Source organism: Stegostoma tigrinum, chromosome 8, assembly GCF_030684315.1.
Source record: "Stegostoma tigrinum isolate sSteTig4 chromosome 8, sSteTig4.hap1, whole genome shotgun sequence".
NCBI lineage: Eukaryota > Metazoa > Chordata > Chondrichthyes > Orectolobiformes > Stegostomatidae > Stegostoma > Stegostoma tigrinum.
The window spans coordinates 90156172-90168737 of NC_081361.1; the positions used below are offsets into that span (position 1 = coordinate 90156172).

General features: G+C 43.0%; 1 protein-coding gene across 4 annotated transcripts in view; it reads left to right on the forward strand.

Moving 5' to 3' along the window:
• The window catches only part of LOC125456512 (uncharacterized), a 405052-nt gene that overhangs the window by 183053 nt on the left and 209433 nt on the right, over positions 1 to 12566 (forward strand). The gene's annotated exons all lie outside the window — the stretch shown is intronic.

Here is a 12566-nt window from a genome sequence, read left to right on the forward strand (position 1 = left end):
CCTATCTTCTTTTCTCTCCATCTTCGGTCCGCCTCCCCCTCTCTCCCTATTTATTCCAGAACCGTCACCCCATCCCCCTCTCTGATGAAGGGTCTAGGCCCGAAATGTCAGCTTTTGTGCTCCTGAGATGCTGCTTGGCCTGCTGTGTTCATTCAGCTTCACATTTTATTATCTTGGATTCTCCAGCATCTGCACTTCCCATTATCACTGATACAAACAGAGCTGTTTGATTCACTGAAGAAACCCGAGAGAAGGAATTGTACTAATTTTCTGTGAGCATCCTTCCATCTATGAGAAGATGAGTACAGCAGATCTGCTCATTTTGATGGGGGAGGAGGAGGGTGGGCCTTCACTTAGCACACCTTTACAGATCGCTGTGAAGTCCAATGCTTACCAGGAGACTTCTGCCACATGCAGTGCTTGGTTTATTGGTGCTGATGCCCATTATACAAGGTACTGGTCACAAAAGAGCTGATCAATGGGTTAGAGATCTGTCCTGTCTGATCTATAATGCAGTCACTTGGTAGAACCTGTGGCAAACTTTCTAGCAATTTCAACTAGATAGCAGTTGGTTGGGTGTCCTGATGTACCTTCTCTACCTTTTGTTAGCGGTAGTTAATTTGCCCACGAGTTATTCTATATTTTGTAATTGTTATAGTTACTTAGATTTAAGAAACTACATCTTGTCATCAAGGACATCTCCTTGTGTTTGGCAGTCACTGGAGGTTGCTGCTGATTCTGGGCTTGCTGAAAAGCAGGGCAAATCCATCAGACACTGCTCTGGGTCTGACCACAGTGAGGGTAACTCCTGCTGAAGCTAGAGCATTCGTTGCAATGGCCCTGTGTGGGGAATGTTCAGAGCAGATAAACAGATCCTTAATAGTGTGAGCAAGTCAACACTCCCATTACAGACAAGTGATGACCTAGCACACACATGCATACAGAGGGACATGGAAGATGCTGACATTGTGCATCATGGAATGCATTAAAAGGGATCTTTGACATTGAGACTTTATTCCGATATACAGGTAGTTCTGCTATAATGTGCATTTCATTACACTTGGCTGTAATGCGATTAATGAATAGTAGATGCTGTTTGGATAACACAAACTTTCTGCTGTACAGGTATAGTGATTTTTCTGTAGCAACTTCCCGATAATGCAATTTTCTATGGTGTTTTTCTATTACGTGATTTTCTATAGCACGGGGCCACACAAGCAAACAACTATCATGTTATAGGAGAGCTACCTGTGTACAGCATAAGTCATGTTGCACAAATTACAATAGGAGATTGTAGATGCAGTGGGATTGCTGATACCTTGTCCCTCAGACACACATAATCCAAGAATGGCAGCATTGTATATAAGCGCATGTACATACCGTTGAGATGAGAGGAAATCAGCTCCATGCTTTTCTATAGACTGTGGGATCTCAGATGGTCTTTGTAAATGATGACCCACAGTTGACAATTTGAAAGTCGCTTATGATCATATCAGCATCACAGAAATGAAAATGATCCACCTGTAATGACCAGTGACATGGTGATGATTAGATGTGACCAGGTTTTGTATCTTACACAATTGCATGTGTTTCACATGCAACGTTCTTTGATCATAGTTAATGAAGGACTACTGGATGTGAATGCTAACTCTGCTTTCCTCTCTTCAGATCCTGCCAGACCTCAGCACTTTCAGTTTTTGTCTTTAACCCGAACTAAGGAAGTGCCCTGATTAATGCTGTTGCCCATTGAAAGAACTGACATTACTCATAAATAGAACCCATGCACTCAAACAGTAAAACATAGTTACTCCATCCACTCTGGATGTGCTAGCCAGCCCCAGTGCATTTCTGTTGCTTGTTTGTGATCCAGCTGAAGATGGAAACATAGTTCACGCCTCACAGAGTGAGCCACAGATTCAGGGTGATAATCTGTGTGACTCCTCTACCCCTCCACCCCACCTTCGAACCATCATGTTGCTTTCTTCCCTGCACCTCCTGTTGATACTTTTAGTTGGATGTTGGTGACCATCAATGACACCCCCCGCCTCATAGTAACCCATGTCCTCTAGTGCACTCCAGTCTCCCCATCAGATTTATTGCCCCCTCTGCACCCCAGCATACTGTTTGCAATCCCCAGAATTGACTTCCCCAGCTACCTTGCAGTGGGCCCTGATAACTTACCTTGACTTTAAATGAACAGACTCTCAGAATTAACTGGGGCCCAGCGCTGTGTCTGACTTGGAAGGACAGCCTTGACTGATAAGTGACCATGTCCCTGATTACTTTATCTTGAATCCTTACTGGTTACACTGGCCCTGCTGAATTGATCGTAGCCAATCCCTAGACTACAACGGTACCCTTGACTTTGAGCACCCCAGATGGCTGACTGACCATGTCTAAGCACCTGGACTGAGATCAGACACTGCTCTCAACTGATGATTATGGGACTCTTTGACTGACAATGGGCCTCCTGGATTTGACTGGGAACTGCTCCCCTTAGATTGCCAAATGGTTGAAGCATGTGCAGTGTTTGCTACGTAAACTGCTGGGATCAGTGTGACACTAATTTAACATGGATGTAATGCATGTTAACCACTCACCATTGAGATTCTGGTCTGGGCAATTAAACCCTTGGTCGAAAATTGGAACTTTTTTATATGGACTGCCTTATTTTCATGATCTCCCTATAATTTCCCAATTGGATTGCCAATGCCCACGTTGTTCAGGGTCTGAAAAAGTTAGAACCGTAGAAAAAACATAAACACTTTTTGAGCAAGGAGTACCCCAACTGGCGAGGGAATTCCAGGATTTTGATCCAATGATACTAAAGGAATTGTGATATATTTCCAAGCCAGGATGGGAACTTGGTGTTCCCATGTATCTACTGCCTTAATCCTTTTAGATAGTAGTGGAGGTGGGTTTGAAAGGTGCTGTCTAAGGATCTTTAGTGAATCTCTGCAGAGCGTCTTGTAGATGGTACACACTGCTGCCACTGAATCTTGGAGATAAAGCAATTGTTTGTAGATGTGGTGCCAGCCAACTGGGTTGCTTAGTGCTGAATGATGAGTTTCTTGAGTGTTGTTGGAGCTGCACCCATCCAGGCAAGTGGAGAGTATTTCATCGCATCCCTGACTTGAGCCTTATAGATGAGCAGTGAGGGGGTAGCTGGTAAGTTAGTTACTGCGGGATACTTAGCCTCTGACCTGCTATTAACAGTGTTGATGCAGTTAAGTTTCTGGTTAATGGTAATCTCAGGATGTTGATAGTGGGGTTTCAATGATGATGATGCCATTGATTATGGAGGAGCACTGGTTGATTTTTGACTTTTATTGGAGATGATCATTGCTTGGCACTTGTGTGGTGCCAACATTACTTGCCACTAGTCTCAAACCTGGCTATTGTCCAAGTGTTGCTGCATTTGGGCAATGACTGTGTCAGTATCCTCCACTGCTTGGGTGGAAAGGGGTTGGTATTTTATTCACCTGAAACCCAACAGCCAAAACATTTAGCTATATCCCATTTATGATGTATAAGATAACATAGTGGAACACCTGCTGAATGAAACAGACTCTGAACAAAATTTTAATGTCACTGCCACTTTTGGCTATACCATTGTATTTGTTCCTTTAAAATTAATATTCTCCGTTGAGCAAAATCCTATTTGCCTGGATGATTGGGTTTGCAGCCTTAATTACACTCAATCACATTTTGTATCTTATCCTACTTGACTGCTCTGACATTTTGTTTGTATAAATGTGGGTTCCTGTAAAGTGTGCAATCCTGATAGATTAATCATATTCTGCGGTGATCACATCATTAATAAATGGGAAATGGCTTTGAGTGATGGGCTTTAATTCTCCCCAAGTACAATGGAAACTGATATTTCACTGACTAAAGGAAATAAAACTTTTTGTCCTGATATTGCAATATCTAACGTAACAGCATCAGCTTCCTGTGCAATGTAGGAATAACTGACGTTATTCTACTTTATTTCCCATTTGCCCCAACCCTATCTCTTCTCTCCAAACACCTCACCCTCCACCTGATGCTTTGAGGGCGATCCACGGTATAAAGGCAATGAAGGGTTTTTTGAAGTGCAGCCAGTCACTGCTGTGATGGGGTGCACACAGTCACCAAATTGTGCACAGCAAGCTCTCACAAACAGTAATGTGACAGTGGGCTGGACTTGTTAGCAGTGAGCTAACAACAATTGCCTCAGACCTTGAAGTAAAATGTTGGCAATGGTCATGTGTTCTTTCTCTGTGACAACAATTTCCTCTTTATCAGTCTTATTCTGAAGAAGGGTCACTAGACCACAAATGTTAAGTCTGATTTCTTTTTACAGATGCTCTCAGACCTGCTAAACGTTTCCAGTAATTTCTGTTTTAGTTTCCTCTCTTCCATTGTCGGCTCATTTCTGCTAGAAAGATCTCCAGCTGTCCACCAATCCATAGGATTGCACAGGAGATAGAGAAATGAAATAGACCATTCAGTCCAAACAGCCCATTCCTCTGTTTGTATTTATGCTCCATTTGCACCTATTACTTCCTCATCTAGTCTCAAAGTGTAGCCTTCCTATCAATTCAACTAATCTCTGGCAAAATGTGAAATTGACTATTTTCGAAGACAGAATTTTAAAAAAAGCTTATTATCTGAAAAAGCACAGCTCCGAATGCAATAGTATGTGGTCTTCAAGTGCATGAATTATAAATTCATGTAAAAGTTACATCAAGTAATTAGGAAAGGTAATAATATATTAGTGCTTATTGCTAGGGGAGTTGAATAATCATGGAATCCCTACAGCGTGGAAAGAGGCCATCTGGCGCATTAGCGCTGCATTTCAGCATCCTACAAAGATCTACTCCCACCCTATCCTCTAACCCCATATTTACTATGATTATTCCACCTAAACTGCACATCCTTACACACTACAGGACAATTAAACATAGTGAGTTTTGAGAAGATTTGTAGCTCAGGTTGAGGTTCTGGATGTGAGTTTGCTCGCTGAGCTGGGAGGTTAGTAGGTAACATCATCAGTGAGCCTCCGATGAAGCGCTGGTGTTATGTCCCGCTTTCTATTTATCTGTTTAGGTTTCCTTGGGTTGGTGATGTCATTTCCTGTTCTTTTTCTCGGAGCATGGTAGATTGGCTCCAAATCAATGTGTTTGTTGATGGAGTTCCAGTTGGAATGCCATGCTTCTAGGAACTCTCGTGCGTGTCATGACCCACTATTACTCGTATCCTTACATACAGATGAGGAAGGACACCACTTTGATTGGGACAACACATCCATCCTAGGACAAGCCAAACAGAGACACGCACGAGAATTCCTAGAAGAATGGCATTCCAACCGGAACTCCATAAACAAATGCATTGATTTGGAGCCAATCTACCATCCCCTGAGAAAAAGAACAGGAAATGACATCACCAATGCAGGAAATGACATCACCAACCCAAGGAAACCTAAACAGATAAACAGAAAGTGGGACATAATACCAGCGCTTCATTGGAGGCTCACTGATGATGTTACCTAGAATGGTGACGAAACATCTGAAAACTAACCTTCCAGCTCAGCGATCAAACTCACATCCACAATTCAACATGGTCAATCCATCCAACCTACATATCCTTGGACAATGGGAGGAAACTGGAGCATCTGGTGGAAACTCAAGCAAGCACAGGGAGAACATGGTAACCTTGCAGACAGTTGCCCAAGGCTGGAATCAAACCCGGGCCCCTGGCACTGCGAAGCAACACTGCTTACCACTGTGCCACTGTGTTGACAAGCAAAGTTCTACTTCAGCTTTAAAGGACATTGGTGATATCACAACTGGCGTATTGGGTCCGTATTTGTCTCCTTATAGGGAGACGATGGCTAGTGGTACTTCTCTTGGACTAGCTTTTTAATCTAGAAACCCAGATAATGTTCTGAGGACCTGGGTTCCAATCCCTCTTTGGCAGATGGTGGAATTTGAATTCAACAAATGTCTGGAATTGAGAATCTAACGATGACTTGTTAGAGGAGTTCAAAATGATCAGAGGTACAGATAGAGTAGAAAGCCAGAGACTTTTTCCTAGGGTGGAAGTAGCTATTATGAGGGGGCTTAGTTTTAAAGTGAGTGGAGGTAGATATAGGGGAGATGTCAGAGGTAGGTTCTTTATTCAGAGAGTGGTTGGGGTGTGGAATGCATTGCTGGAGAGGGTAGTGGAGTCAGCCTCATTAGGGGCATTTAAGCAGCTATTAGATAGGCATATGGATGATAGTATAAGGTAGGGGTGAAGGGTAGATAGACCTTAGGATCAGGGTAAAAGTTTGGCACAACATAGTGGGCCAAAGGGCCTGTACTGTGCTGTACTGTTCTATGTTCTATGTTCTGTATTCTATGTTCTCTGACCGTGAATCCATTGTCGATTGTTGGATAAACTCATCTAGTTCACTAATGTCCTTCAGGGAAGGAAACTACCGTCCTTACCTGGTCTGGTCTACATGTGACTCCAGTCCCGCAGCAATGTGGTTGACTCTTGACTACCCTCTGGGTAATTAGGGATAGACAATAAATACTGTTTGGTCAGTGACGTCCCAACCCATGTATGGATGAAAACAAAAATTTAGGGAAGGATTTAAATACATTAGAAGCAGTTCAGAGAACGTTAACCAGACCAGTAGCTAAAATAGGCAGGATGTCTCATGAGGAAAGGTTAGATAGACTTGGCTTGTTCCTGCTGGATCTCAATAGGTGGATGTGAAGATGATATCTCTGCTTGTGATAAGATCACTGGACTAGTCATCCAGAACCTCAGGCTAATGTTCTGGGAGCATGGATTCAATATCTCACTTGTATATAGTGAAATTTGAATTCTATAAATATGAATTGAAAAGTTAACTTAATGATGAATTGTCATAAATATTCATTTGGTTTTTGAGGGAAGGAAATCATCCACTCTTAGCAGCTGTTTTTGGCTCCAGACCAGATAACAATGTAAACCACTCAGTTCAAGGGCAAAAACAGAAGTTGCTGGAAAAGCTCAGCAAGTCCAGCAGCATCTGTGAAGAAAAAATCAGAGTTAACGTTTCAGGACTGGTGATCCTTCCTCAGAATCCTGAGGCAATTAGGTTGGTCAACAAATTCTGGACTTGCTCGCATACAGAATGAATTTTTTATACATGTGTATTTGAATCTTTTAAGTCAAAGGCGGGTAGATCCTTAATAAAAAATAGAGTAAAAGGATATTGGGCACAATTGCAGAGTAACCAGATCAGCCCATGATACTGTGGAAACATAGAACATAGAACATTACAGCACAGTACAGGCCCTTCGGCCCTCGATATTGTGCCGACCTGTCATACCGATCTCAAGCCCATCTAACCTACACTATTCCATGTACGTCCATATGCTTATCCAATGACGACTTAAATATACTTAAAGTTGGCGAATCTACTACCGTTGCAGGCAAAGCGTTCCATTCCCTTACTACTCTCTGAGTAAAGAAACTACCTCTGACATCCGTCCTATATCTTTCACCTCTCAATTTAAAGCTATGCTCCCTCGTGCTCGCCGTCACCATCGTAGGAAAAAGGCTCTCCCTATCCACCCTATCTAACCCTCTGATCAAGTGCGGCCGCACCAGAGTTTTGTACAGCTTCACCATAACCTCTTGGTTCCGGAACTCGATCCCTTTATTCATAAAAGCTAAAACACTGTATGCCTTCTTATCAGTGGAGTAGGTCAAGGGGCAGAGTGTTCTAATTCTTCTCCTAATTTGTATGTTTGTATGTTCTTCCCCACATTATCTGTGAATTCCCTCTCTCAAGATCTTTCAAGCTTCAAAGCTGTCAATTAGTTCACCCCTCAGCCTTAACTGTGCATCCTTTAAACAGTGTGGGCTTTCAATCACACTGAAGTGTTCTCACAAAGCGCAAGAGACTTCTGGGAGGCAATGGTATTCTCACTGGACTGTTAATTCGGGGGACCCAAGTTCAAATTCTGCCATGACAGAGGATGGAATTTGAATTCAATAAAATACCTAGAATTAAAAATCTAATGATTCTATGAATCCATTGTTGATTGTTGGAAAAACCCATCTGGCTCACTAATGTCTTTTAGGGAAGAAAACTGCCCTCCTTACCTGGTATGTGACTCCAGACCTACAACAATTTGTTTAACTGTTAACTGCCTCTGGGCAATTAGAGCACTTAGGGATGGGCAACAAATATTGTCCTAGCCAGTGACAACCTCATCACATGAATGAATAAAAAGAAACATACCAGTAGATCTCTACACAGTTTACTCAGGGGTCAAACGCTCTGGTGGCTGGAGTCATACCTGACACATAGGAAGATGGTTGTGGTTGTAGGATGTCAATCATCTCAGCACCAGGGCATCTCTGCAAGAGTTCCTCTGGGTAGTGTCCTAAGTCCAACCATCTTCAGCTGCGTCATCAGTGACCTTCCTTCCATCATAAAGTCAGAGGTAGGGATGTTCGCCGATGATTGCGCAATGTTCAGCAGTATTAATGACTGTTCAGATACTGAAGCAGTCCATGTTCACATGCAACAAGATCTGGACAATATCTGGGCTTGAGCTGACAAGTGGCAAGTGACATTCATGCCACACAAATGCCAGTCTATGACCCTTACCAATAAGAGACAATCTAACCACTGCCCATTGACATTCAATGGTGTCACCATCACAGAATCCCCCAAATATCCTGGGGATTTCCATTGACCAGTAACTCACCTGGACTCGCCACATTAACAGAGTGGCTACAAGAGCAGGTCAGAAGCTCGGAATACTGTGGCGAGTAACTAACCTCCTGACTCCTCAAAGCCTGTCCACCATCTACAAGGCACAAGTCAGGAGTGTGATGGAATACTCCCCACTTGCCTGGATGAGTGCAGTTCCAACAACACTCAAGAAGCTTGACACCATCCAGGACAAAGCAGCCTGCTTGATTGGCCCTACATCCACAAGTATCCACTCCCTCCACCAACAACGCTCAGTAGCAGCAGTGTGTTCTGTACACAAGATGCACTGCAGAAATTCACTGAAATTCCTCAGACAGCCCCTTCCAAACCCACGACCACTTCCATCTGGAAGGACGAGGGCAGCAGACATATGGAAACACCACCACCTCCAAGTTCCCCTCCAAGCCACTCACCATTCTGACTTGGAAATATATTGCCATTCCTTCACTGTTGCTAGATCAAAAACCTGGAATTCCCTCCCTAATAGCATTGTGGGTCAACCCACAGCAGGAGGAATGCAGCGGTTCAAGAAGCAGCTCACCACCACCTTCTCAAGAGGCAACTAGGGATGGACAAGAAATGCTTGCTCAGCCAGCGACACCCACATCCCACAAAAAATGAATAGAAAAAAGAAATCTTTTATATGCTTAGGATATGCACATGAGTAGAAACTAAACAATCCAACAAACTGCATTAATTTATAATGGAGACTTATGACAACTAACATATTTTAAGGCCTAGAGAGGCGATATGTGCTTAATTATCAACAATGTCCCATCTAAACTGCGCAGCTATCTTGAAGTCCATCCCAAAAATCTCACAGAAACTGTTTCCTCTGAGGTGCCACATACACTCAGCCATACCGACAAATTAAAAGGTACTGCATGTTGCATAAAGAGCATGCCAAAGAAATGAGAGGGACTATTGGTCACAAACCTAGGATGTTATTAAAAATCTAGTCATTCTTTCCTCAACAACGTATTACTTCTTCAAAGGTTTTTATTATGAGACTGATTGCAGGAGAAGGTTAACTTTACATCAGCTGTATGATCTCCATTTGATTATGGGCTGGGACAACATCACAGCACACCTTTAAGGGAAGCATAGTATCATGAAAACAATTTATCCAAACTTATATGAACTCTAGAAGTTGCTGTCAACTTTAGAAGAGTAGTGAAAGAAAAAGCTGACAGTTTTACCTTGTTACAGCCATAAAATCCAGCCCATTGTCCAGATAATCTGTTCTTTATAAAACAGTGGTGACTTGCTGTGAATACACATCCAACTCCAGTTTGAACCGTGCCAAGTGGGATCCTTTACATCCCTGTGATGTAGTGAGATCATGTCTGGGCTGTTGATAGAATGTATCCCACACCCATGTCAGTGAACACTAAAACCTTTATTCAATATACACAGTGAAACCTTGGCAAATCACATTTGAATATTCCAAAATTCTGCTTGTGGAGAAGGTGTCAGCTATTCCCAACACAAAATATTTCGATGTTCCCGACTGGTAACTCGAGATTAGACGAATGTGTGCACGCTTGGTCATACAATTGTGTGAACCAATTGGAGAGAAATTAGACCATGCCAAACGATAACAAAATAGGAACAGGTGTAAGCCATTCGATCCCTTGAGCCCTGTCTGTCATTCAATAGAAACATGGCTGATTCCCGACCTTCCTTGCATCCACTTTCCTGATTTTTCCCTATAACCCTTGAACCTCTGACTAAGCAAGAATCTATCTGTATAAGCCTTAAATATACACATGTACTCACCGCACAACCCCCTCACCACCCCCATAGAGTGTGAAATCACAGCAAAGCCATCATTCATCATTGCAATCTCTCGTGGAAGAGACATTCAAACCCTGAAAGTGTGGCTAAATCTGCGGGAAAGATTTTTTTTTGAAAAACGGCCCCTTGGAAACAAAGTGAGGGTACTACTGCGAAGTGAAAAGTGAACATTTCTGAGGACCGTGAGCTTGCATCTTTGAGTTTGTCAACAAAATCGTAGTGGACCTCCAGCAGTTTTGAGACGTGGATCAAGAAAGTGGATAAAATGTATCAATGGAAGAAAAGGAAGATTATTATTACCCTAACAGACAACTGCTCCCTGCAGCCCAACATTTCTGGCCTCCAAGTACCAAGCTTATATATATACCTTCCAACACCACAGTCAAGGCACAAGCCTGTGGATCAGGGAGTAATTAGGAACTTAAACTTAGTATGTGGAACAAAGAACAGTGCAGCACAGAAATGGGCCTTTTGGCTCACAATGTTGTGCCAAACATGACACAAAATTAAACTAATCTCTTCTGCCTGCCCTTGGCCCATATCCCTCCATTCCTTGCATCTTCATGTGTGAATTTAAACGTCTAAATGCCCTTAATGTATCTACCTTCACCACCACCCCGGGTTCCAGATTGCTACTACACTCCGTATTTAAAAAAAACCTTGCCCCTCACATCTCCTTTGAATTCCCCCCCCCCCGCCGACCTTAAATGCATGCCCCGTTGTATCTGGCATTTCAAATCTGGGGGAAAAGAAGAGTTTGACCTATCCATGCATCTCGTAATTTTACAGTCTTCTATCAAGTTTCCCATCAGCCTCCACCACTCTAAAGAAAGTAACCCAGGTTTTTCTAGTCTAGATGACACTTCACCAGGGCTGAAGTGAAGTGTGGAGGGGGTAGCATTTATGCAATACTGGGACGGGGCCTGTGGTTGGAGTGCTGGGGGAGAAAGGATGTTGATAGTTCAGAGTAAGTAATCAGAATGTGAAAATGGCAGAACAATGGCGTGTCTAGCTTCCAGACCTGAAAGAACAGACAGTCTGACTGTGTTGGGGTGAGTGGGGTGGGGTTCAGGGGAGAGACGACATGGCGACACAGAATGCAACCAGTAGAGCTAAAAGAAAAGAAAGAATTGGGCAAATGTAACAAGTAAAGCTAAAAGGAGGAAATGGGAGTTGGTTCACAATGTAAGGTGCCTGGTCTGATGATGAGAGTTTTTTTTATTCATGACTGGGAGGAGGGCATTGCTGCTGGGCAGCATTTATTGCCCATCCATAATTGCCCAGTGGGCATTTCAGGGTCAACCACATTGCTTTGGGCCTGGAGTCACATGCCTTCATTCATAACCCATTGCCTTGTTGTGTAAGGGGATTGGAGTTTTAATTTGTATTGTTATATGCTAAGAGTTTATAACTGTTTGCCTGTAGCTAGAGTTTAATTACTTGCAATAAGTAGCATTTCTTACTAAGTGCAACTTAGCTCTAAACTATCAAGCTTAGCAGTTTATGCCATTAATTCACAAAATGTAATTTATAATTTCTCTTAAATATTACAGTACATGGGTTTCACTTCTTTAACCTTTCTAACAAACTGATCGACAAAGTTTCTGATAACTGGCAAAAGAACTAGAAAGTGACACAGACTGTTTTTGTATGGAGCGAGTTAGGGGCAGCATGGTGGCTCACTGGTTAGCACTGCTGCCTCACAGTGCCAAGGATCTGAGTTTGATTCCAGCCTCAGGCCACTGTCTGTGTGAAATTTGCACATTCTCCCAGTGTCTGTGGCTCCCCTCCACAGTCCAAAGATGTACGAGTTAGGGGGATTGGCCAAGCGAAATTGCTCATTCTGTCTAGGAATGTGCAAGCTAGGTGGCTTAGCCATGGGAAGTGCAGGGTTACAGGGGTAGGATTGGAGGGTTGGGTCTAAGTGGAATGGTCTTTGGAGGGTCAGTGTGGACTTGATGGGCCGAACAGTCTGCTTCCACACTGTAGGGATTCTGTAATTCTACAGAATCTTATCCATGCT